The sequence below is a fragment of the Ostrea edulis genome, chromosome 3, assembly GCF_947568905.1.
Source record: "Ostrea edulis chromosome 3, xbOstEdul1.1, whole genome shotgun sequence".
In the NCBI taxonomy this organism is placed as follows: domain Eukaryota; kingdom Metazoa; phylum Mollusca; class Bivalvia; order Ostreida; family Ostreidae; genus Ostrea; species Ostrea edulis.
Genome location: NC_079166.1, coordinates 15,166,741 through 15,191,135, shown reverse-complemented (window position 1 = coordinate 15,191,135; position 24,395 = coordinate 15,166,741). Strand labels below are relative to the sequence as shown.

At 34.4% G+C, this 24,395-nt stretch overlaps 1 long non-coding RNA gene across 1 annotated transcript; it reads left to right on the top strand.

The window, feature by feature from the left end:
• The first annotated feature begins 10,127 nt into the window (after positions 1 to 10,127).
• Positions 10,128 to 10,697, top strand: LOC130053277 (uncharacterized). The gene is made up of 2 exons (XR_008801802.1): positions 10,128 to 10,336; positions 10,629 to 10,697. It is a non-coding gene; the product is annotated as an uncharacterized LOC130053277 (long non-coding RNA).
• The last annotated feature ends 13,698 nt before the right edge of the window (positions 10,698 to 24,395 follow it).

The following is a 24,395-nucleotide window of genomic DNA, read 5'->3' as shown; positions in this document are numbered from 1 at the left end:
ATATGTTGTGTAGTGACTGGGTTATGTTGTGTAGTGACTGGGTGATGTTGTGTAGGGACTGGGATATGTTTTGTAGTGACTGGGTTATGTTGTACAGTGACTGGGTTATGCTGGGTTGTGACTGAAATATGTTGTGTAGTGACAGGGTTATGTTGTAAAGTGACAGATATGTTGTACAGTGACTGGGTTTTGTTGTGTAGTGACCGGGTTATGCTGTGTAGTGACTGGGTTACGTTGTACAGTGACTGGGTGTTTATTTGTATTGACTGGGTCATGTTTTGTAGTGACTGGGATATGTTGTTTTGTGACAGGGATATGTTGTTTTGTGACTGGGATATGTTGTGTAGTGACAGGGTTATGTTGTGTAGTGACTGGGTTATGTTGTGTAGTGACTGGGTTATGTTGTGTAGTGACTGGGTTATGTTGTACAGTGACTGGGTTATGCTGGGTTGTGACTGAAATATGTTGTGTAGTGACAGGAATATGTTGTATAGTGACTGGGTTATGTTGTGTAGTGACTGGGTTATGTTGTGTAGTGACTGGGTTATGTTGTGTAGTGTCTGGGATATGTTGTGTAGTGACTGGGATATGTTGTGTAGTGACTGGGGCATGTTGTGTAGTGACTGGGATATGCTGTGGAGTGACGTGGATATGTTGTGTAGTGACTGGGCTATGTCGTGTATTGACTGTGTTATGTTGTACAGTGTCTGGGATATGTTGCGTAGTGACTGGGATATGTTGTTTAGTGACTGGGTTATGTTGTGTAGTGACTAGGATATGTTGTGTAGTGATTGGGTTATGTTGTGTAGTGACTGGGATATGTTGTGTAGTGACTGGGATATGTTGTATAGTGACTGGGGCATGTTGTGTAGTGACTGGGATATGCTGTGGAGTGACGTGGATATGTTGTGTAGTGACTGGGCTATGTCGTGTATTGACTGTGTTATGTTGTACAGTGTCTGGGATATGTTGCGTAGTGACTGGGATATGTTGTTTAGTGACTGGGTTATGTTGTGTAGTGACTAGGATATGTTGTGTAGTGACTGGGTTATGTTGTACAGTGACTGGGATATGTTGCGTAGTGACTGGGATATGTTGTATAATGAATGGAAAATTTTGTGTAGAGACTGGGATATGTTGCGTAGAGACTGGGATATGTTGTGTAATGAATTGGAAATTTTGTGTAGTGACTGGGATGTGTTGCGTAGTGACTGGGATATGTTGTGTAGTGACTGAGATATGTTGCGTAGTGACTGGGATATTTTGTGTAGTGACTGGGATATGTTGTGTAGTTACAGGGATATGTTGCGTAGTGACTGGGTCATGTTGTGTAGTGACAGCGATATGTTGTACAGTGACTGGGATATGCTGTGTAGTGACTGAGATATGTTGTGTAGTGACTGGTATATGTTGTGTAGTGACTGGGATATGTTGCGTAGTGACTGGGTCATGTTGTGCAGTGACAGCGATATGTTGTACCGTGACTGGGATATGCTGTGTAGTGACTGAGATATGTTGGGTAGTGACTGGGATATGTTTTGTAGTGACTGGGTTATGTTGTGTAGTGACTGTGATATGTTTCGTAGTGAGTGGGATATGTTGCGTAGTGACTGGGTTATGTTATGTAGTGACTGGGATATGTTGTGTAATGCCTTGGTTATGTTGTGTAGTGATTGGGTTATGCTGTGGAGTGACGTGGATATGTTGTGTAGTGACTGGGTTATGTTGTGTAGTGATTGGGATATGTTGCTAAGTGACTGAAATATGTTGTGTAGTGACTGGGCTATGTCGTGTATTGACTGTGTTATGTTGTACAGTGTCTGGGTTATATTGTATAATGAATGGGACATTTTGTGTAGCGACTGGGATGTGTTGCGTAGTGACTGGGATATGTTGTATAGTGACTGGGATATGTTGTGTAGTGACTGGGATATGTTGTGTAGTGACTGGGATATGTTGCGTAGTGACTGGGATATTTTGTGTAGTGACAGCGATATGTTGTGTAGTTACAGGGATATGTTGCGTAGTGACTGGGATATGTTGTGTAGTGAGTGGGATATGTTGCGTAGTGACTGGGTTATGTTGTGTAGTGACTGGGATATGTTGTGTAATGCCTGGGTTATGTTGTGTAGTGATTGGGTTATGCTGGGTAGTGACTGATATATGTTGTACAGGGATTAGGTATGTTGTGTAGTGACTGGGTTATGCTCAATAGTGAATGCGATATGTTGTGTAGTGACTGGGTTATGTTATGTAGTGACTGAGTCATGTTGTGTAGTGACTGGGTTATGTTGGGTGGTGACTGGGTCTTGTTGTGTAGTGACTGGGTTGTGTTCGTTTGTGACTGGGATATTTTAGGTAGTGTCACATTTTATGTCCAAACTACTTTCCCTCGATTTAACCTTGTACAGAATTAAATGTATATAATTTTATTCCTAACTTTCTTCCATACAGGTAAAGTTAATGATGTTCACCAGCTCTAAATTTAGATACCTGTGTATATATTCACTTGAAATACCAGTTGTCAACTTGTCAGTTATTTTTTGCGTAGCAGGCAAGGTGTGCACCGAGATATAGTTGGCACCCAGTGTTTTGTATATAGAAAACTGCACTTACTAATTTCTCATATAAACCAGATTGTCTTCACTTCACTTCTGAGGTAAGTTTATCATTATTAAATATATTTAGTAAATACCGTAATGCATTGCAAACAGCTTTGCCATTTTCTCTTATCCTACAACTTTATAGTAAAAGTAATCTCAAGTTTGCATATTGTACATGTAATATTGTTTCACACGTCATAATGTACTAGTAGTGAGTATATTATATCCAAGTAATGTGTAAATATGGGTAGAACTTTGATGCTCATAGAGTAGTAGTAAAGTTACATATGCGTAACGTTTTGTATGTGTAGTGCAGTGTACAGTGTATATACGTCGTATAGCAAAATGTGTGATGTATACAGAAGTAGTGGTGAAATATAATACCTTAGTATTAACGTTGCAGTGAATTTATCAATGTACAGTATGAAATTTACGTAAATAGTAAACTGGTGTGTAACGATACAGAATGTATTCTTGAAGTGACATTTATATTATAGGTCCAAGGTACAAGTAGACCAAAGTATAGGACACATTGTCATTCGTTTGTTACACCTCTGCCCGCCAAAGTTTGGGAACAAGAACTCCAATTTACGAGACTGGTTCACATGATGTGGAAGCAGAAACCCACTTTAATTTCACTAAGTTAAGGAACTGTAGTAAACAAGATGTAATATGTAAATATGTAAAAGTGAAGAAAAATATATACTGTAAAGTGTTGTGAAGTTTGTCATTTCTTTTATATTTATTTTGATAAGAACTCGGTCAATATGTGACATATTGGTGTCAGAAGTGGAATAATATCTGATTGAATATCCAGTCTACCCTGTTGGAAATTGCAAATTAATACTTGTACAATTATTTGTTTTTTAAAGAAATTATTTGTCATTTATTTGTATTTTTGTTTTCGTTTCTTCTCATCTTTGTACACCATTTTTGTAGATAGAGGAAACGGCTGCTGTATTTTGGATCTCAGAAGTGAATTGATCATCAAATCAAGTACCTCAGTGTGAAAGTTAGAGAGTCTGGTTTGTAGTCAAAGTGTCTGGTAGCCTAATTAGCTAGCGATAATAAGTCATATTTGTAAGTAACACTACAGTACTGTGTCGCCCATACTCAATTTCTTTCTGTCGATTTATCTATTACACCATGAAGAAATTTCACCAGTTTGTAGGAAAATCATTGCATCTTTTGTTAACGCTCTTTGTTGAGTACTTGTGAAAAATTCAATACTGCGAAAGTATTTGCTTTACGGAAAGGGGTTTGGCAAAAATGTCGACTGAAAGTTTAAGTGAGATCATAGCAGCGGGAAAACAGTTGGGGTATAAGGATGATTCATTCAGAGAATATGTGAAAGAACAGCAGGACAGATTGCGAGATGAAAGAATGACATCTACATCCAGTAAAGTTTTAATATGTTATACATGTATATGTAAAAGTTGAGTTGGTGTATGGAAGAACAGTAAGGGGACCGATGACAATCCCCAAGGAACTCTGGACAAAGGCGATCAAAGATCCTCAGGTAAAGTCAACTTATCAGTACATTCTGGACATTAGAGACCGTTTAGAATCTACCTTTGAGTTAGCTCATCACATGTTAGAGGAATCCTCGAGGAGACAGAAAAAATATTATGACAGGAAAGCCAGAGGTAGGTGATAAAGTTCTTATTTTGTTGCCTACTGATAACAATAAGATACTGATGCAGTGGAAATGGCATTTCACTATTAGAAAGAAACTAAATAAAGAGGATTATCAGATAGAAGTCAATGGAAAACTTAGACCTATCATACTAATTTGTTGACACAGTACCTCGATCGTCATGATCAGGTAAATGTGCTTCTTGGGGACAACATATTGTTGTCAGTAAATGCAGAAATCATCAGTGCTGATGAACAGGATGTAGAATGTCTTAGCAACCTGATGAAGAAACTTTTCACAGTGTTGACATCAACGGAGATTTACAGGAAAGTCAGAAGAAAAAGGTAACGTAAGTTCTGAGTAGGTTTTCAGATGTATACAGAAGTAGTGGTAAAATGTAAAACCACAGTATAGATGTTGTGTAGTGACTGGGTTATGTTGTACACTGACTGGGATATGTTGTAGGGACTGAGTTGTGTAGTGACTGGGATATGTTGGGTAGTGACTGGGATATGTTGGGTAGTGACTGGGATATGTTGGGTAGTGACTGGGTTATGTTGGGTAGTGACTGGGATATGTTGTGTAGTGACTGGGATATGTTGTGTAGTGACTGGGATATGTTGTGTAGTGACTGGGTTATGTTGTGTAGTTACTGGGATATGTTATGTAATGACTGGGTTATGTTGTGTAGTGACTGGGTTATGTTGTGTAGTGACTGGATTATGTTGTGTAGTGACTGGGTTATGTTGTGTAGTGACTGGGATATGTTGTGTAGTGAATAGGTTATGTTGTATAGTGACTGGGTTATGTTGTGTAGTGACTGGGTTTTGTTGTGTAGTGACTGGGTTATGTTGTGTAGTGACTGGGTTATGTTGTGTAGTGACTGAGTTATGTTGTGTAGTGACTGGGATATGTTATGTAATGACTGGGTTATGTTGTGTAGTGACTGGGTTATGTTGTGTAGTGACTGGGATATGTTGTGTAGTGACTGGGATATGTTGTGTAGTGACTGGGTTATGTTGTACACTGACTGGGATGTTGTGTAGTGACTGGGATATGTTGTGTAGTGACTGGGGTATGTTGTGTAGTGAGTGCGTTATGTTGTACACTGACTGGGATGTTGTGTAGTGACTGGGATATGTGGTGTAGTGACTGGGGTATGTTGTGTAGTGACTGGATTTTGTTGTACAGTGACTGGGATATGTTGTGTAGTGACTGGGTTATGTTGTACAGTGACTGGGATATGTTGTGCAGTGACTGAGATATGTTGTGTAGTGACTGGGATATGTTGTGTAGTGAGTGGGTTATGTTGTACACTGACTAGGATGTTGTGTAGTGACTGGGATATGTTGTGTAGTGACTGGGGTATGTTGTGTAGTGAGTGGGTTATGTTGTACAGTGACTGGGATGTTGTACAGTGACTGGGATATGTTGTGCAGTGACTGAGATATGTTGTGTAGTGACTGGGATATGTTGTGTAGTGAGTGGGTTATGTTGTACACTGACTGGGATGTTGTGTAGTGACTGGGATATGTTGTGTAGTGACTGGGGTATGTTGTCTAGTGACTGGGTTATGTTGCGTAGTGACTGGGATATGTTTTGTAGTGACTGGGGTAAATTGTGTAGTGACTGGGTTATGTTGTGTAGTGACTGGGATATGTTACGTAGTGACTGGGATATGTTGTGTAGTAACTGGGTCATGTTGTGTAGTGACTGGGATATGTTGTGTAGTGAGTGGGTTATGTTGTACACTGACTGGGATATGTGTGGAGTGACTGGGATATGTTGTGTAGTGACTGGGATATGTTGTGTAATGAGTGGGTTATGTTGTACACTGACTGGGATGTTGTGTAGTGACTGGGGTATGTTGTGTAGTGACTGGGTTTTGTTGTACAGTGACTGGGATATGTTGTGTAGTGACTGGGTTATGTTGTACAGTGACTGGGATATGTTGTGCAGTGACTGAGATATGTTGTGTAGTGACTGGGATATGTTGTGTAGTGACTGGGATATGTTATGTAGTGACTGGGATATGCTGTGTAGTGACTGGGTTATGTTGTGTAGTGAGTGGGATATGTTGTGTAGTGACTGAGATATGTTATGTAGTGACTGGGTTATGTTGTCTAGTGACTGGGTTATGTTGCGTAGTGACTGGGATATGTTTTGTAGTGACTGGGTTAAATTGTGTAGTGACTGGGTTATGTTGTGTAGTGACTGGGATATGTTACGTAGTGACTGGGATATGTTGTGTAGTAACTGGGTCATGTTGTGTAGTGACTGGGATATGTTGTGTAGTGAGTGGGTTATGTTGTACACTGACTGGGATATGTGTGGAGTGATTGGGATATGTTGTGTAGTGACTGGGATATGTTGTGTAGTGATTGGGTCATGTTGTGTAATGACTGGGATATGTTGTGTAGTGACTCAGATATGTTGTGTAGTTACTGGAATATGTTGCGTAGTGACTGGAATATGTTCTGTATTGACTGGGACATGCTGTATAGTGACAGGGATATGTTGTGTAGTAACTGGGGGTTGGGTTACGATGTGTAGTGAACGGGTTATGTTATGAAGTGATTGGTTGCATGATGTTATATAGTGACTGAGTTATGTTATGTAGTGACTGAGTTGTGTCTATACATGACTGGATATTTATGTACTGTGTTTTGAAGTACGGTGACTGAAGTATAGTTTATTTTGAATTTTTCCCATATCAATAATATAGTATATGAAATGATATACTTGTGTGTTTTGTTTATTGTGGAGGGAAAGTAATTACCCTATTGAGACGATCAGGCATTACTTTTGTGTTAATGATAAAATAATTGCCAAGATCAGTTCCGCAAGCCCTGATTGGTACAAAAGCAGTTTAATCATATAAATTATCATGAAATGGTTTAGCTTGCGTCAATTTCATCTACACACAGTAAAGTTTTAATATTTTATATATGTAAGAGTGATGAATTTATTAATTGATATCTAATAAATAAATATCGAAATGTTTTGTTTTCTATTTGTATACATTTTATTTCAGATTATTCAATAAGTTAGAATGTGATTTATTGGTTTGTCAGATTCTTTCCAAATGTTCTTGGTTGTTCTGATCACTCTTTGTCCAGATGTTTTGCAAAGTGGTCATTAATTTTATATCTAACATTTGACCAACTGACTGTGTGACAATTTCTTCATCTGTTATCATCTGGACTCTCAGCCATTCATGGTGTACATAATATGTAAATATGGTGCAGGAGAGCTTGCCTATTCCCTCAGATCGGACAATTATTATCTACATTATTCATGAACCCTAGCAAGAGCTTCTTATTCGTTACGATCACAGAAACAATTCTGTTCAAGAACATCGGAAGGTATTCAACATTGGGGAGGCGATCCAGTGTCATACCCAGAAATTATTGGGGTGAGACTGTGGTGAATCCCGTAAAACGAAAGGAGTGGGGTTTGGGTATATGTGTTCCCCCTTTTGTTGGATGGAGTGAGGCTACCCCACGATTAAAACAAAACTAGGCTAACGCTAGCAGCCACTAACCGGCAGCCAATAAGGTCATAGAAGCTCTGAAAAGTGGCCCCACCCTTGGGAGGCCCCAGGTGGTACCCTTACAGCCCCAATCTGAGGGTGGAAAATGATAGATTTATGGGCCCCCTTTCTTGCCTATATACTATGTTGGCGGACTCTTCAAAGATTAAGTTGTTATTAGCCTTCATTATGACCCTACATTATGAAAAAGTGGGAACTTTCAGGTGAGCTTAATTACCTTTAAAGGCCTCTTTGACCCCTTTTAAAGGTTCTATATGTTTAACTGCATTGTTCTATAGTCTTTTATCAGGGTTTTTTATTCCAACACCCTTTAGTCAATTATTAGAAAGGTCTGAAAAGTGGTCCCATCGTTTGGTGGCCCAGGTGGTACCCCTACAGCCCCAAACTGAGGGCGGAAAATGATAGTCCTAGGGGTCCACTTCCTTGCCTGCATACTTCTTTTGTGGACTCTTCAAAGATTAATTTGTTATTAACATTCATTATCTCCCTATGTGATGTAACGTCAGAAACTTTCAGGTTAGCTCAATTGGTTTCAAGTATGAAACTCGGTAATAAAAACATTATTGATTAATTGCTTGAAAAATCATCTATTTTGATTTATTATGTGTTACTTTTTAGTATTTGGTGTGAAAACTCGCAGTACTTTGATGAACTTTCTTATTGGTTGCTAGCTTCTATGGCCTTATTGGCTGTTGATTAGTAGCTGCTAGCTTCAGCCTAGTTAAAACAAATAATGGTATATATTTTCGACTTTTCTCTCTTTCGGTTTGCCTTGAGAGGGTTTGCACTGGGCACAGTAATGTGCTTTACGACAATAAGCAGCTCACACTTTTAATCAATTTTTAAGATAGAAGGACTTGCATATATCATACAAATATTAAAATCTAAAAGTATTCAAAAGCTATTTTCAAAGCGTAAAAATTACAATTTTATTAAAGCTATGTCAATGGAATTATTTGAAAGCTAAGACATAGTTGTCATGTAAATCGGGCATTTCAAAGTAAAATTTCCTTACGGTGTCCATGGATTTAAAGATAGGTGTAATCATCAAATCATTCGATTAATCAAATGCTGAAGAACACCATCGACTAATCTTAAATACCAATTAATTAGACAGAAGGTGGGGTAAAAACTATCGTAATTTCTGTCATCCAACATCGATTACACTTTAGTGGAAAAAAAGACGAGAGACAATTAACAACCACATACATGTACTAATATTACATTTTAATGAACGTTTAATAGTTTTAATGTACACGTTCATTTATGAGTAAACAATAGAAACGGTATACAGAGTGTTATTTATAACCGTATATTTTTACTTGTTAATCAATTACTTTCAACATTCATCATATTTAGTTTTAAAGGGGGACGGGGGGTCTTAGTGAAAACTATTTCAATTTAGCTTTTTTTCCCCAGGCATTGAACTTTTGGTCTCGCCTCTAATTAATACCAATTTAATTTTCAATTCACGCCAGGCACAAATATATGTACGTCTACCCCACTATGCGCTTGTGTAAACACCTCTTTCCACTGACCACAGAATGCCGTTATATTCGCCGCTCCAATGAACACACATCGTCATTACAAAGTTGGTACCTTTAATATAATAAATGTTGTCCGCTTTTATTTTATTTTCTAATTTCTCTATTTTTTGTTTTGCAAAATTATTAGGGCGGCGCCGTATTGAGTTAGTAAATCTGATTATGAATGCCACAGCTGGTGGTTGTAATTTAAAGCTGTTTTGAGCGAACATAATTGAATAGTACCTGTTCAAAGTACATGTATCTGATAGGAATCGAATCGCAACAACTAGTGATGGTGATACCGCGGCTGCATAAGATTTCCGCGTATTTGTATAAACATATAGCCAAATTTTATGTGCACATACCCCCAGCCTTTAATAACAAAATTAAAAGGGGAAAAAACCAAACATATATAATCTAAAGATATACGGCATACTAATAATCAGAATTTACAGTATTCACACATATTAAAATAATGAATGAATTTACTTTTGTCCATGTGTGCGAACTGGTTGTTATTTATATCGGGCTCATTATCAACCCACGTCGGAATTAAAATATCCGCATGCACTGACTCTACCAATTACGTCACCCTGAAGGCTATGGATATGAATATTCATATTTATGACGGGCTCAGCCAGACGCTTGCCTACTTATTGCACATGTCTGTACATAGCTGAAGCTCAGAAATTAACACTATTGCATGTTTGGATTTAAAAGCTTACCTGCCTGGATTTTTTAAAATCACAATTACCCCCCATATACCCTAGGCTATTTCTGTCGTAGTAGGTCTTCCATAAATGATTGGGTTTTAATAACAGAAGTCCAGTTTTAAACATGGATAGAATTAATCAGCGAGGAGTATTCGGAGTATTCCTAGCACTATTCATTGGAGTTGTGTATGTTTACGAGATGAGGTTGAATAAAGTTTATCAGGATGGAATCAAACGCGACAAAGAGTTGTCAGTCATCAAAATAAAACATGAGAATTTAGAAGCAAAAGTACAAATGCTGAAAGGTAAATATATAAACTTATCAGGGTCTATCCATTTTTTGACTAATAAAATAAAAATTTCATTGTATTTAATTCATTAGTATTGTGCAGTGCCAATCACATATGTACATTCCCTAGAGTATAAATTCAAAAGTGTATCTAACAAATAAAATTTTATTGGTATTTCGAAAACATTGAAATTTTCTAGCAATCGCGCGAACTATTTCCCAAATGTTAATCCTTTATATCTACAAATTTTTTTTTTTACATGCAGTGAATTTAAGCGTTATCCCAAGAAATTGTTTCGACATTTTAGATGAAGTTGACAGAGAAGGAATCATACTGTCACTCGTTAAAAGAAGAAATGAGGATTTAGAAGCAAAAATACACATGCTGGAAGGTAAATTACATTATAACGCTAAAACTTATCATGTTCTATCCAGTGTTTGAATAAAAATCGGTGTCATATTGTTTTCCTTCTGTCCATCTCTTGTCTGCAAATCTGTTACTATGTTTGTCCGAAACCTTGACCTCGCTCATAACTTTTGAAATGGTTTGTGATGGGGTTCTCATATATCAGATGTGTATTTCCTGTGATGAGACTTTCATTTACAACCAATGTTTCTTTTCTTGTGACCTAGACCTTTGAATTTGACCAATTCTGGAAAAAAAACCACAGGCACCTGAAGTATGGATATTACTACCCCTCCCCCCTTTTTTTCATAATTTTTTTTTTGGTGGCAATAACTTCTCTGAAATGTATGAATCCCCAGTCTATCTCATCCCTCTTTCGATTCATGTAATCGTTTCACGCTTTTTGTAAGCTTTAGAGATTGGCCTTCTACCGGTATACACATTTTATTATATGCTGTTACCGGTAGAAGGCCAATCTCTAAAGCTTACAAAAAGCGTGAAACGATTACATGAATCGAAAGAGGGATGAGATAGACTGGGAATTCATACATTTCAGAGAAATTATTGCCACCAAAAAAAAAAATTATGAAAAAAAGAGGGGGTGGTAGTAATATCCATACTTCAGGTGCCTGTGGAAAAAACTAGTTCATGGGTAATTTATAAGGAACTATTTGGTAATGATATATATACACAACGTGTTGTCATATTTCATCTAATTTTTTACCTATATATATATAATCCGAATCCATGCCAACATTGCCGACATTTTCTAAGTGTAGAAATACATCGCAATCAGTGAGATCTAAGTCTCAAATCTGGCTAGACTCTCATTTGAATCGCTGCCAAGTTTGTTTTTTGTTTTTTGCTTCACAATGCACTGTGCTTTCGACAATGGCATTTTCAGCTGCAAATTTATGCAATACCTGTATATTTCCATTATGAATAAAAGAGATATACATTACATTTCAGGCCTTTTTGTCAGTAATCTCCCACTTGAATGAATAATCTTGATTCCAGATCATAATTACTATGTACTGAATTTGTTCTCTAAAACTTCAAAGTTGAAAGATTATCAAACATCAAACTTCGTATCAAAGGTGGCTCATAACACGAAGAATTATACCTGTTATGGCTCTTTGTGACACAGTGTGTCACAAGATGGTGATTTAAATAACTGTTTTGTGAAATCATTCGTATCAATCGATGTGTTTGTCTGTCTAGCGGATAAAGTTTTGTGTTACTGATAAAGATCCTACGTTCAAGTACGACACTGCCTTTTGTTCATACTTTAATTAAAATACAAATAGATTTAAATCATATTTTTTCTCAATCCAAACTTGCAGATGTTCGCCATTTTGGCTATGTACACCTTACATGTCACATTATTCATAATTTTAAAACTAGTTCATGCTGATTTTAAAAAACAATCTCCACTTCTGATGTTCAAACTAATAACCTTAGGACCATGGAATGACAATTTCTGTAAGAGTCTCCATGCTTATAATCTCTATGCAACTGGTTTAAATGCTACTTGTTTGTTGATCATACATCCATCGTTTTGGGAGATACTTCTGTGTTCCTTATAATTATGCTTGTTCGGGGGCTAATGATGATTCTCAAACATTTCACACATTCGCAGTGGAGTGAAACACAGGCAACCGAGGTTTAAGATATCTATAATCTAAAATGTCTTCCTATAAACAAAATATTCACAAGGTATATTACGCCGCACTCTTTGTTTTCCCTTTTTACCAGCTTGCAATATTCGGCGAAAAGTTCGATATAATAGAGGGCGAAGCCCTCTCACGGCCCTAATGGGCGTAAGAGCGGAGCTCTCCCTATAGGTAACACGTATATACATGTTTAAAAGGAAAATATAGAAAACTAATGAAAAATTAAATGATACCTATGGAACTTGAAATTTTTTACATTTTGAATCTCGTGTACCCAAGTTCACGTCGTTCTGAGATGTTACATAACATCCGTAAAAGCATGTAAATCTTATGCCTCGTTCACACGAAGAATTTAATTCGCATTAAACGTAAGTTAATGCGAATTAAATTTGAACCGCGTTCATACGGAGATTTTAATGCGCATTAGTTTACTTCGAATTAAAATTGACGTCGCGATTTAAGGTATTGATTGCAAGGCATCACGTGGTTTATTCATGTAGTATCTAAAAAGAGATTATTTTCATTTCCAATTCCGGAATACGTCAAGTGCTAAACATCAGTAATAATGACAGACGATGGAAACAAAGACTTGTCAGATATAACCAGACACAGGATAAAGTGAAAATATGTTTAGAAATATACAAGTAAAATAAAATACATATGAAAACTCTCTTATGCTTTGAATAATAGTCATAGTTTACGTCCCCATGATTCCTATAACCCCACCCCCACCCCCGCTCCCCGGTTAATTTTCAGTCTTAGAAAACATAAATTTAATTCACAAACCACTAGGCCTATTAAAATTATAATATATAATGCTATGAATTTTTTTTTATTTGGGTGTTACAACATTTATTTCCATATGAACATATACACTATTATACATGTATGTGAATATATGATGACAAAACATAAGTATATATTATTGATGTCAAGCATACATATATGGTAAACATATCTAGATCTTTGATATCATAACTGATATCACAATATCACATAATCATCTTGGCCTATGTATATATTTTGTGTTGTTTTCAGAGATAGTGCCTCCCTAATGAACATCATTAGGGAGTCACTATTGTATATTGGCAAGGCATATTGCCTTTTAATTTGAATTATGTAGTTGTTTATCAATTCAAAGTATTCTGATTCTTTTAGGAGAGAGTTATTAAATTTCCAGAGTCCATTTCCATGTTCGAGCTCATTCAGTTTCAATGTTAAGAGAATTGGAGAATGGTCTGACCTATAACTTGTGTTACAGTTTAGCACATTTGGTAAGAGTGATTCAGAAGCAAGACAAAAATCTAAACGTGCCTGCTTTAGGGGGTTGGCTTTCCCCATGTATATCTAATATAATCTGGATGGAATTCTCAATATAGATCTATTAAATTAAAATAATTTATTTGTTCTAAAACCTTTTCTCTGGCTTTTGGGTTATTGATATGTAAATAGTTATAGTCATCTTTTTTTGTATCCAACACAAGATTAAAGTCACCAACTATGATAATTTCATCGTTATTAAATTTTACAATAGTATCCGACATATTTTGATAGAAAGAAGGAGAATCTCCGTTGGGGCCATATACGGTAATTAAGGTCATTTTTTTTAATTTCCAATTGTCACATCCAATGCCAGTAGATTACCAAAGCTATCAGCTATTTCCTCATGTATTTGAAAATCAAACTTGTCTTTGAATAAAATAGCTATTTCTCTCGAGTTTGATGCAAAAGATATATAACAAACTTCATAACCCCATTCATTTCTGATATTGTGTTCCATTTCTTTAGTAAAATGTGTATTAATTAAACATAAAATATTGTATTTCTGCTGTTTATAGTGTTTCAAAAACATCTTTACGTTTCCTAAAATCATTTAATCCTTGAAACTCTGTTGATATTATTTTAATTTCTGACATGTTTGAGAATGCGAATAATAATGAGTCTATTGACCACTATTGCCATCGGTGTTTCATTTTTATACCAACGCCGTGAGAATTGTCCTCGCTTGTGCAAAATTTAAGGAGTGAATAGATAGAAAGTGAAGAGAAAGGAGGTATTGGGTGTGGATAGGCATGCTAAATATAGATGCCATTTATCATTTTAGTCGAAAATGAACATGAAGATTAAATAATAACTTACAATATTCAGCATTTGCAAAACATTATTTTGGACCATGTGTTTATATATACCGGATGTGTAAAGTTAACATTAATCTTAAAATCGAAACACATAACAATTGTATATTCCGGAGAGTTTTTCACACTCTTTCAGAGAAAAATAATGATAAATAACTGCAATTAAAAAACAATAAACATAGAATAAACCACAAACGCAGAAAACAAACTACACACACACAAAGAAAAGAAGAAAAAAAACCCAAAACAAATAACACAATATTGATAATTTTAGTCATATCTTTCCTACGTACACTAAACATAGATTTGAAAAACTTTATTTTGCTATTCCCATCGTCGACTTTGAGATCGTCAGCTAAGAGGAAATCGAGGGAGTCTACTATGTAACATGGATGTTAAGAGAAATCAAGAAGAGTGAATTTTGAAAACAACACATGCTGTTAATATGTTTTTTCTCAATTAGTTAAGTTATTTCTTATCAATTCAAAAAAATAAAGAAAGTTTTGTTGTTTTTGATAATCGCTTGGTTTGAAGAGAGAGAGAGAGAGAGAGAGAGAGAGAGAGAGAGAGAGAGAGAGAGAGAGAGAGAGAGAGAGAGGAGAGAGAGAAAACCAAACAAACAAAACAAAAACAAAAACGTCGCGAGTAATAAAAACATCTCCAAAGCAACAGTGACATTCAATAGTAAACATCAAAACATATTCATGTAATACCCGTTTAATGATGATCACAGAAACGTATTGCTCTGACCCCAACAGTAAGACAGACAACATTACTTGTGTGAATTGTCATTTATTGTGATGACAATGTAAAAAGGGGAGATCACCCAGAATGATATACATTGGTACTACTTAAAATTGCGTAGTGATCTCCCCTGAATTATAGTTTTAACGTGAGTTAAAATAAATACATTTAAGATGCATATTAATCGTGTTATCACCTACGGCATTTATGTAAGGAGGGGGAGGGGGCTACTATAGTGCTCATAGCGCCATAGTAAACCTGGAAACCAATATTGATACTTTCAGGAAAACTTCCTATACTAACATATGTTAAAACATATGTAAAAATAAAAAGAATTCATCGGTCATTTATTTTTCAGGGGGTGAAAATATGTCCGTTTTGATGAATAATTGCCTTCTAGAATTGCACAATTACTCATAAGGAGCCGTGCTACTACTTCATATGAAAATAAATGGACATCTTAATAAATATTATATATTGATTAAGGCTTTAACTTGAATTTGGTATAAAATTTGTATCACTTACTCTTTTTGTATCATTTTTAAACACAGTCTGAAACACCTGTACCATTTATTACGAAAGTCGACAAGAGAGGTTACTATGACAACCGTAGCGTCATAATTTCCGTGAAAACCATACATGATACTTTCACAAGGAGTTGCAGAGATTGTCAACTACAAAATATGTAAAAAAAAAAAAAAAATCAAAAAAAATCACAGATTTATTAATTTTCAATTACCCATGCAATCACTACCTTAACGCAAATTAAATTTATTTCGCATTAGCTTCGTGTGAACGGAAGGCGAAGCTAATGCGCATTAAATGTAGACGCATGCGTAATGGCAAATTTGGGTTACATGCATCATACCCGTGGTCAGCTATACATTTGTATATGTTAATGCTAGTTTTGTGAGGAAAACTAATCAATATGATAATGATAACTTAAAAAAATGTACAAACAGTATGTCATTAAATGATGTCAGACGTAAATCTGTGCTTTTTTTTTATTAGCATTGTCCATTGTACAAATAGAAATTAAATGCATCATATTATATACTTTTATAGGTAAGATGTACAATGGATATATAATCACTCATACTAACCATTCATACTCCACTCATACATTTCAAAATTAACTGAAATTATACCCAAAAAAAAAATTATTGAGGTTGCTATAATAGTATCAAAAAAATTATAAATTTATACAAAACATGCAATAAAAAATATACTATTCAGTGGGTTTAAATATATTATTCCACAAATTCCATTGTTTTTCCAAAGATAATTGATTGGAATTGTAAATAGATATACACCTTTCAATACTGTATATTATTTTCAAATGGTTCAAAAGACCTAAAATTTTTAATATTTTACCTTGTAATGAGGTATTGAAAATATACTGTTTAGTATACAAAATCATAAAGTTAATTTTTATGTTGTCTTTAGTAAGTGGTAATTCTCCTAAAATTATATTTTTAAAATTAAAACCAATCCTTTTTGAAGTAGTCCTGTAAATATGCAAACTTAAAGCTCTCCAAAGATCCAATACCTCATTACAACTTACAAACATATGTTGAATAGTTTTTGTTTCTTTTTTACACAAGTTACCAACATCTGATGTTTTGATTTGAATTTTTATGAGATAGTAGCCGACAGGAAGAATTCTGTGAAGAAGTAAATACTGTAGCCACTGTACAGAGGAATTTGATGTAGTTTTGAAACAAACTTTGAAAACATCCTTTATGCATATATCATTGACACCATGGGGAGATAACTCTACATTCCACTTTGGTATTGAAGTAGGAGTTGCCTCATTTGTGTTTATACAATTATAAATAATATTTGTACATCTGACATTTGGCAGAATATTTTCAAAATAAAATGGTAAATAAGGAAGACAAATTTTTAACATACAGGTCCTCTCAATTTTCAAAATCTTGAAGCATTTTGAAAGAGCACAAATAACACTATTATATTACATCACATCTATATCAGGGATATGAAACTTCTGTTCAAACATAGATTTTGATAAGAAAGTATATTCATCAGACAAAAAATCTCCAACAATTTTAACACCTTGTTGGTACCAATTCTTTATAAAAATACATTTACCACCAATGCTTATGTTTGAATTATACCATACTGGAATAGTGAACGTTTTATTTTTCATATTCTTATCTTGATCTATTTTCTTCATAACATGCTGTCATGAGCTAAAAACATCATTCCAAAAAATATTATTTTTGTTCATTAGAATATTTGAAATATATGAATCTCCAAAATCCAAAAGGTTTTTCACAACAGCATATCCATTAATGGCAAAAATTATATCTAACCAAGGTTTATCATTAGTAGTTACCAGTCTTTTCATCCAAGAACATTTAAGTGATTTGATGAAGTTATCAATGTTCACCATCTTTAAACCCCCAGAGAGATGGTCCTGGGTAACTACAGATCTTTTTACCTTGTCACACTTTGATTTCCATATAAATTCAAAAATGTCTTTACACAACAAAGAAATTTTTTCTGTATTGGGAGTAGGAAGAGAAATGAATATATGGTTAAATTTAGGTAAAATAAGAGTTTTTACAACAGTGACTCGACCAATGGGGGTCAGAATTCTTCGTTTCCATTGTTGAATCATAGACTTGATTTTTGGTAGAACTATGCCATAATTTATTTCAGTGATATATTCTAAATCTACTGAGTATTGAATACCAAATAAAGAAAAACTTGTTGATCCCCAATCTAGCTTCCATCTTGGATGGTGAAAGACTTGGTTTGAATTTTTTTTTAGATTCAATCCAAATAATTTTTGTTTTAGAACTGTTTATATTCAACCCAGATAATTTTGAAAAGAAATCTAAAGTATCTAGAGCTGCAAACAATGATGTTGGTGAACCGTCAAGGACAAGCGAAGTATCGTCGGCATATTGAGAAATTTTATGCTCTCTTTGAGAGATGGTGATACCTTATATGTCTTTATTTTGCTTCACAAGGATGGCAAGGATCTCAGCACAAAGAAGAAACAAGTACGGAGCAATGGGATCCCCCTGTCTACAACCTCTTTGAATATGAATTTGGTCAGATAAATGCCTATATTGTAGAACTGATGCTTTGAAGTTTGTGTTCAAAAATTTTATCCATTCAACAAATCTTTTCCCAAAACCAAAGTAATTCAATACTTTATACATAAAACACCATGATACTGAATCAAATGCTTTTTCAAAATCAACTAGCACTAGGAGACCTGGTATGTTGTTGGGTTCAGTATAAGATATTAAATCATAAATAAATCTTGTGTTTTCACCTATATATCTACCTTTCATAAAAACCAGACTGTGTATCTGAAATAATTACATCTAATGAAGATTTCATCCTGTTGCTTAAACATCCAGATATTAGTCGATATAAGACATTCAACAGAGTTATTGGACGCCAGTTTTTCAAATATTGTCTAGGTTTATCACCTTTGGGTATACATGTACATGTAATAATACCAAGTCTTTGCGAAATTGGCAGTTCTTTGTTTTTAAAAATACAATTGATTGCTCTTAAAATATAGCATTTTAAGTCTTTCCAAAAGAATTTAAAAACCTCAGCAGTGAAACCATCGCTACCTGGCGATTTATTATTTTTCATATTTTTAGGACATTGAAAACTTCACTCTCTACAATACCATTTTCAAGGGCGTTTATTGATTTTTCATCAAGTTTTTGAATTTCAGAATGATCAATGATATCATTAAGATCTAAGTCAATAAGTTCCGAATCTCTATTTGCATATAGATTTTTATAAAAGGTTTGAACTTTGTTTAAAATTTCAAACTGATCATAAACAGTATATTGTCCTTCAATATCTGCCCTTTTAATAACTTTATTAATATAGTTACGTGATTCTAAGTTACAAAAATATTTCGTTGGTTTTTCACCCTCTTCCACCCATCTAGCACGTGACCTTATTAAATGACCTTGCATTTTTTCTTTTCTCAATTTCTCAAGAGTTTTTTCTCTTCAAAAGTATCAGTATCACTCCTGTTTTCAGTAAATCTGTGCTTTGCATAGGCATACTGAGTAATGCATGTATATGAAAGAAATTGCTTATAAATACGACAAAAATGTTTTAAAATAGTGATAATACGATTTTCCTTTTTATATTTTTTAAAACAAATATGCCGCTCATTGTTAAACATTTTAATACCCTATGGCGTCATGGTAGACTTTTAATATGCATTAGTAATTAAGAATATTACGTCACAACAGTAGTCAGCGGAATGGTGAAAGAGATGTTCCAAGGTTTTTAAAACTGGGCTCATGAAGAGGCAATATATTGTCTAGAGTGAATGCTGGTCGTCAGATGAAATAACAAGTACTTTCTTGGGAACATATAAAAAGAAACACGATAAAACTCCTTGTATGTCGATCAGTTGCATGTACATTTAATTAATTATATAATTATACATAGTTTTTTTTGACAATGAATTCTGTATCTACATACTATTCACTAAAATATAAAATAATGTTCAATGATATAGTCTATTCAATCATTTATATAGCGCACCCTTTAATTTAGAGATGCATACGAGTTTAATGCGCATTGGTTTACTTCGCATTAAATATTATTGCCATGTGAACGCTACTTAATTCGAATTAATTCAATGCGCATTCGTGTGAACGAGGCATTATTTTCTTTGATTGAGCTCTGTCTTGAACACTAATATTTCGGGATAGTTTTTGCCGTGTTATGGATCTAGATACTAATGCCAATATTTTTTATTCGCCCTCAAACACGGTCACGCCGTAAGACATATTAGAGGGCGAAGCCCTCTCACGGCCCGTGAGAGCGGAGCTCCCCTATAGGTAACACATATATATATACATGTTTAAAAGGAAAATATAGAAAACTAATGAAAAAATAAACCATAACTGGGTTATTATCAAATTTCGCAGATTTTTCAGTCACTCCAAAAAATCTTGTTAATAAGCTATGTAAATGGGAAAAAAAATGAATATCCACGAATGAAGTATAAATAAGGTGTCATATTACAATGCATATTTTTTTTGGTCATACATTTAAAGAAGAAAATTGACCATAACCTACGGAAATGGGCGTTTTGGGGCTGTCAATAAATCCCGATCTTCTCTTTCAGGTACAATACCATAATTAATTTCATATTTCATTTTAAAAATAAACTTGCACCATGTAATAGTGTACTTTCTATTGAAATTTTTCATGAAATTATGATTCTGAACTTTTGACAAAATATCATGAGAAGGTTAAATATTCATGTACAAAATGTCTGATAAGTGGTGTAACAGATGTAAAATCTAAAAATACATTGGGAAATTGATATCAATTTGATGTGCGAATACCCCCTGTCATTAATGACATCACTTCCTGTCACCAAAAAACAATGCTTAAAACTGTGATTTGTGATCGTGAAATATTTTCAACTTAATATCATTATTGGTTATTTAGAATTTTACCATATAATACAAACATGTCAGTGGTGTTCCTCAGTTGTGTAACATTATTCTTTGTTTCACAACTGACAGTTACACCAATGATGCATTGAGGTTAAATATGTCGATGTAGCCTTAGGAGTTCATTAAATACAGATAGCAGCAAGCTACATCTAAATTAGATCTATAATAGGAACTATGGATGAACATCCCATGCTTCTATTTTGAAAATTATCTGTGAAATCAGTGTTACACCATTGACTTGTTTTAAACTGTACTCCTTAAACCAAACTTACCAAAATTGAAAATATTTCCCCAGGGACCATGAAATGTACAATTGTGGCAGAGGACTTCCTGCTCTTCATGAAATTTAGTTTTCCTTACAGATTTGCGGTTATAAAGAACATTTTTGAAACTGGGTCAATTTTTGTTCATCCCCTGAAGTCCTAGGGGTGCAGGTGTCCTGAAATTTACAATTTATTCCCCCTTGTCCCAAGGATGCATCAGAATTTGGAATGGTAGTTATCAAGAAGTTAAAATTGTTCAATTGTTAATGTACAACGCATGACAATAGACACAGACCAAAAGCAATAGGTCACCTGGTTAACTCAGGTGACCTAATAAAGATGTATATTTGAAATTTGTCTTTGGTGTAAGTATGTTGACACTTTTAGTGATTACCTTTGACATTATACAATTATTGCTGTTTTTGAGGTCAATTCGGGCTCGGTGAATATTGTACTCCCCAGGTGTCTAAATCATCGTATTGACCTCAAAAACAGCAATAATTGTTTTATTATATGATTAAATGATTAAAAAACCCTTCAAGATTGTTCTTTGCTTTAATTGTAAGTTTCAACGACCTATTTTTGGTCCTATGTGGGAAAAAAAATTCCTTATGTTCACCTGGAAGGTGTATTTGTGGTCCTATGTGGAAAAAATAATTCCTTATGTTCACCTGGAAGGTCTATTTTTGGTCATATGTGGATAAAATAATTCCTTATGTTCACCTGGAAGGTCATGTGCAGGTAAATATAACGTGGTATGATTTCTACATTGTTGGATCTTAGCCAATGAGAGAGCTAGGAATTATTCAATCATATAATAAAATTTATTATTGCATATGTAACTTACACAAACACAAATGATCAGTGGAGTATCGACAATATAAGTGGTGTAACACACACCTTCATCATTTGTACGTACAAGCAAAAATATTCTTGTCCGATTTCTTTTTCATTGAAAGGAAATGTATGAAATTATTCAAAGGAGTGGTATTGATTCATTTTTAGCTTTACTGTTAAAGTGTTTGGGTCCACTTCTGTTATTTTTATGTCAGTGGTGTAATTTGCTTGTCAGTGGTCAAACACATTTTGTCATTGGTGTTACATGAACAATTTTCTTGATCGCAGACAAAAATGGTCATATATCAGTATCAAGCTTTTCTTAAAATAAGATTTAAATGAATCTATTTAATCTGTAATAATATTTTTGTGTCATTTTGTAATAATGCAGGTATCATGTTAAAAAGAGAGGAAGGTTTTTAAAATAGTGTCTCAGATATACCACTTTGTGTCAGTTTAATTATAGAATTACTAAATTTTTTAAACATCAGATCAAAATATATCAATTTTAATGCTTTTTTGCAATTATTTATGTCATTTTCAAGTATATGACATTATTACTTATCCTTTTTTTCCCTTTATTATATATTTGTTACACCATTGACAAATTTGTTTTACCTATTCACCTTTGACCCCATTTTTTTGGCAATGGGGCACATTTCATGTTTGCAAAATTTAATATGTTTTATCGTAATGTTTGATAAACATGTTATGGTAAAAAAAATTGGAATTTAAAGCTATACATTTCTTGTCATTTCTAACTCTGAAAAATCTGCGAAATTTGATAATGACCCATCTATGGAACTTGAAAATTTTGGTCCAAATGACGTCGATTCGAATACGAGCACGTGGACATGTATTTCTCCATATTGAATCTCGTGTACCCAATTTCTCGTCGTTCTGAGATGTAACATAAAATCCATAAAATAATATAAATCTTATTTTCTTTAGCATGTCTAATCACTCCTCGATTAACGTGATTGTACCATGTCTCATATGTTCGTGTAATGACTCATTAGTTTTAATTTACCTTGTGTGTTTTCATTTTAGCCTATGGTAAAAAAAAAGTTACTTTCAACCACTGGTTGGTAGAGGAAAAACAGGAGTGTTTCTAAAATGGCCTACATTTTAATGTACAATATATTTACATAGTTTTCACACCCACCCACACACATACTGATAGTGATACTATTTATTCATTAGTCGACAGATTATTTATAGTCCAAAGCAAAATAATAATTAAAATAACGCATGATGAAATTAGCTTAAGTAATTAATACACATTTATGATTTATTTATATACATGTAAACTTACCTGCACCGTCACCCATACTGACCATGCCCAGTTAAGCATTTCTCCACAAGCATGTTGCTAATCCCGAATGTTAATGATGTGTGCCCATCTCCGGTTCCTATATCCAATACAACTGACCAAGTGATCTGGGAAAATACATGACTGTAGTATTCCTCGTCCACTCCAAAGAGCTCAGATGATATGAAGCAACCGACAAACTCCAATGTGTGATTGTGAAAATAAAAACAGGTCCTCCGTCATGGATTTCCCGCAATTTGATTTGTTTAAGGAGCATAAATGTCTAGCTACTGATTTCTTAGAATCGTTCACATAAACTGAATTTGAAACCTCTTCACATGGAGTATTTGTCTATAAAAAAATGCTACAAAACGGCATCATCTCTCTTCAAACCGCCAACTCGTATGACACGTTGCCATGTTTCCCCAAACAATCGTATCTTTAACACTAAAGAGTTAGCAAAGGGAGATAATAAAATCCTCAATCTGCTAGATCGTACTTAGATTTTAAAAATCTGTAACTAATTTGTAAACATGTTTCCAAATGATGTTTGTTATTTCTTTGACTGTCCATACTATTGATTTTATGTATCTATTAATCTTTAATGACAGTGCCCGATAATTAATTTTATGATCATTTTTATTAGTGCTCTTTATAAAGAAAACAACGGGAAGATATTTTTGAAACCGAATATCATTTCAGCCGATTAAAAATCTTAAGAAGCACCCAAGGTGAAATGTTTTTTTGGATCAAGTACAAAACATGATTTTCTTCAAAATTAGCCATTTTTCAAGAGATTATAAATTTATAGCTGTGCCACTTATTTTTCATTCTGCATAATTCTTACGTGTACTGCTACTTAATAGTACTATAATAAGTTGTATATCCATACAGCATCATTACAAGCCAAGCCTAGCGATTCTCAGTACTTACATTACTTTGATTTATTTTGTCATGACTGTGATGTAGACAGCACGTAATTTAATCCTGAGGAATAGCGCCGAAAGCGATACAGACTCGGAAATTTCGTTGTGTGATGGGTCAGACATTAGTGTATATGTCTACAATTATGAAGAATTTTCTCCTGATGTGGACAGAGAATCCGAATGTATAGAAACGCAGTCATCACTGTGTACATTGGACAGTCATTGAGTGACATTGCGGACGAGGATTTCTACTTCTAGTAGCGTAAATATTGTGGGTGTCCAAGAAGAGGATG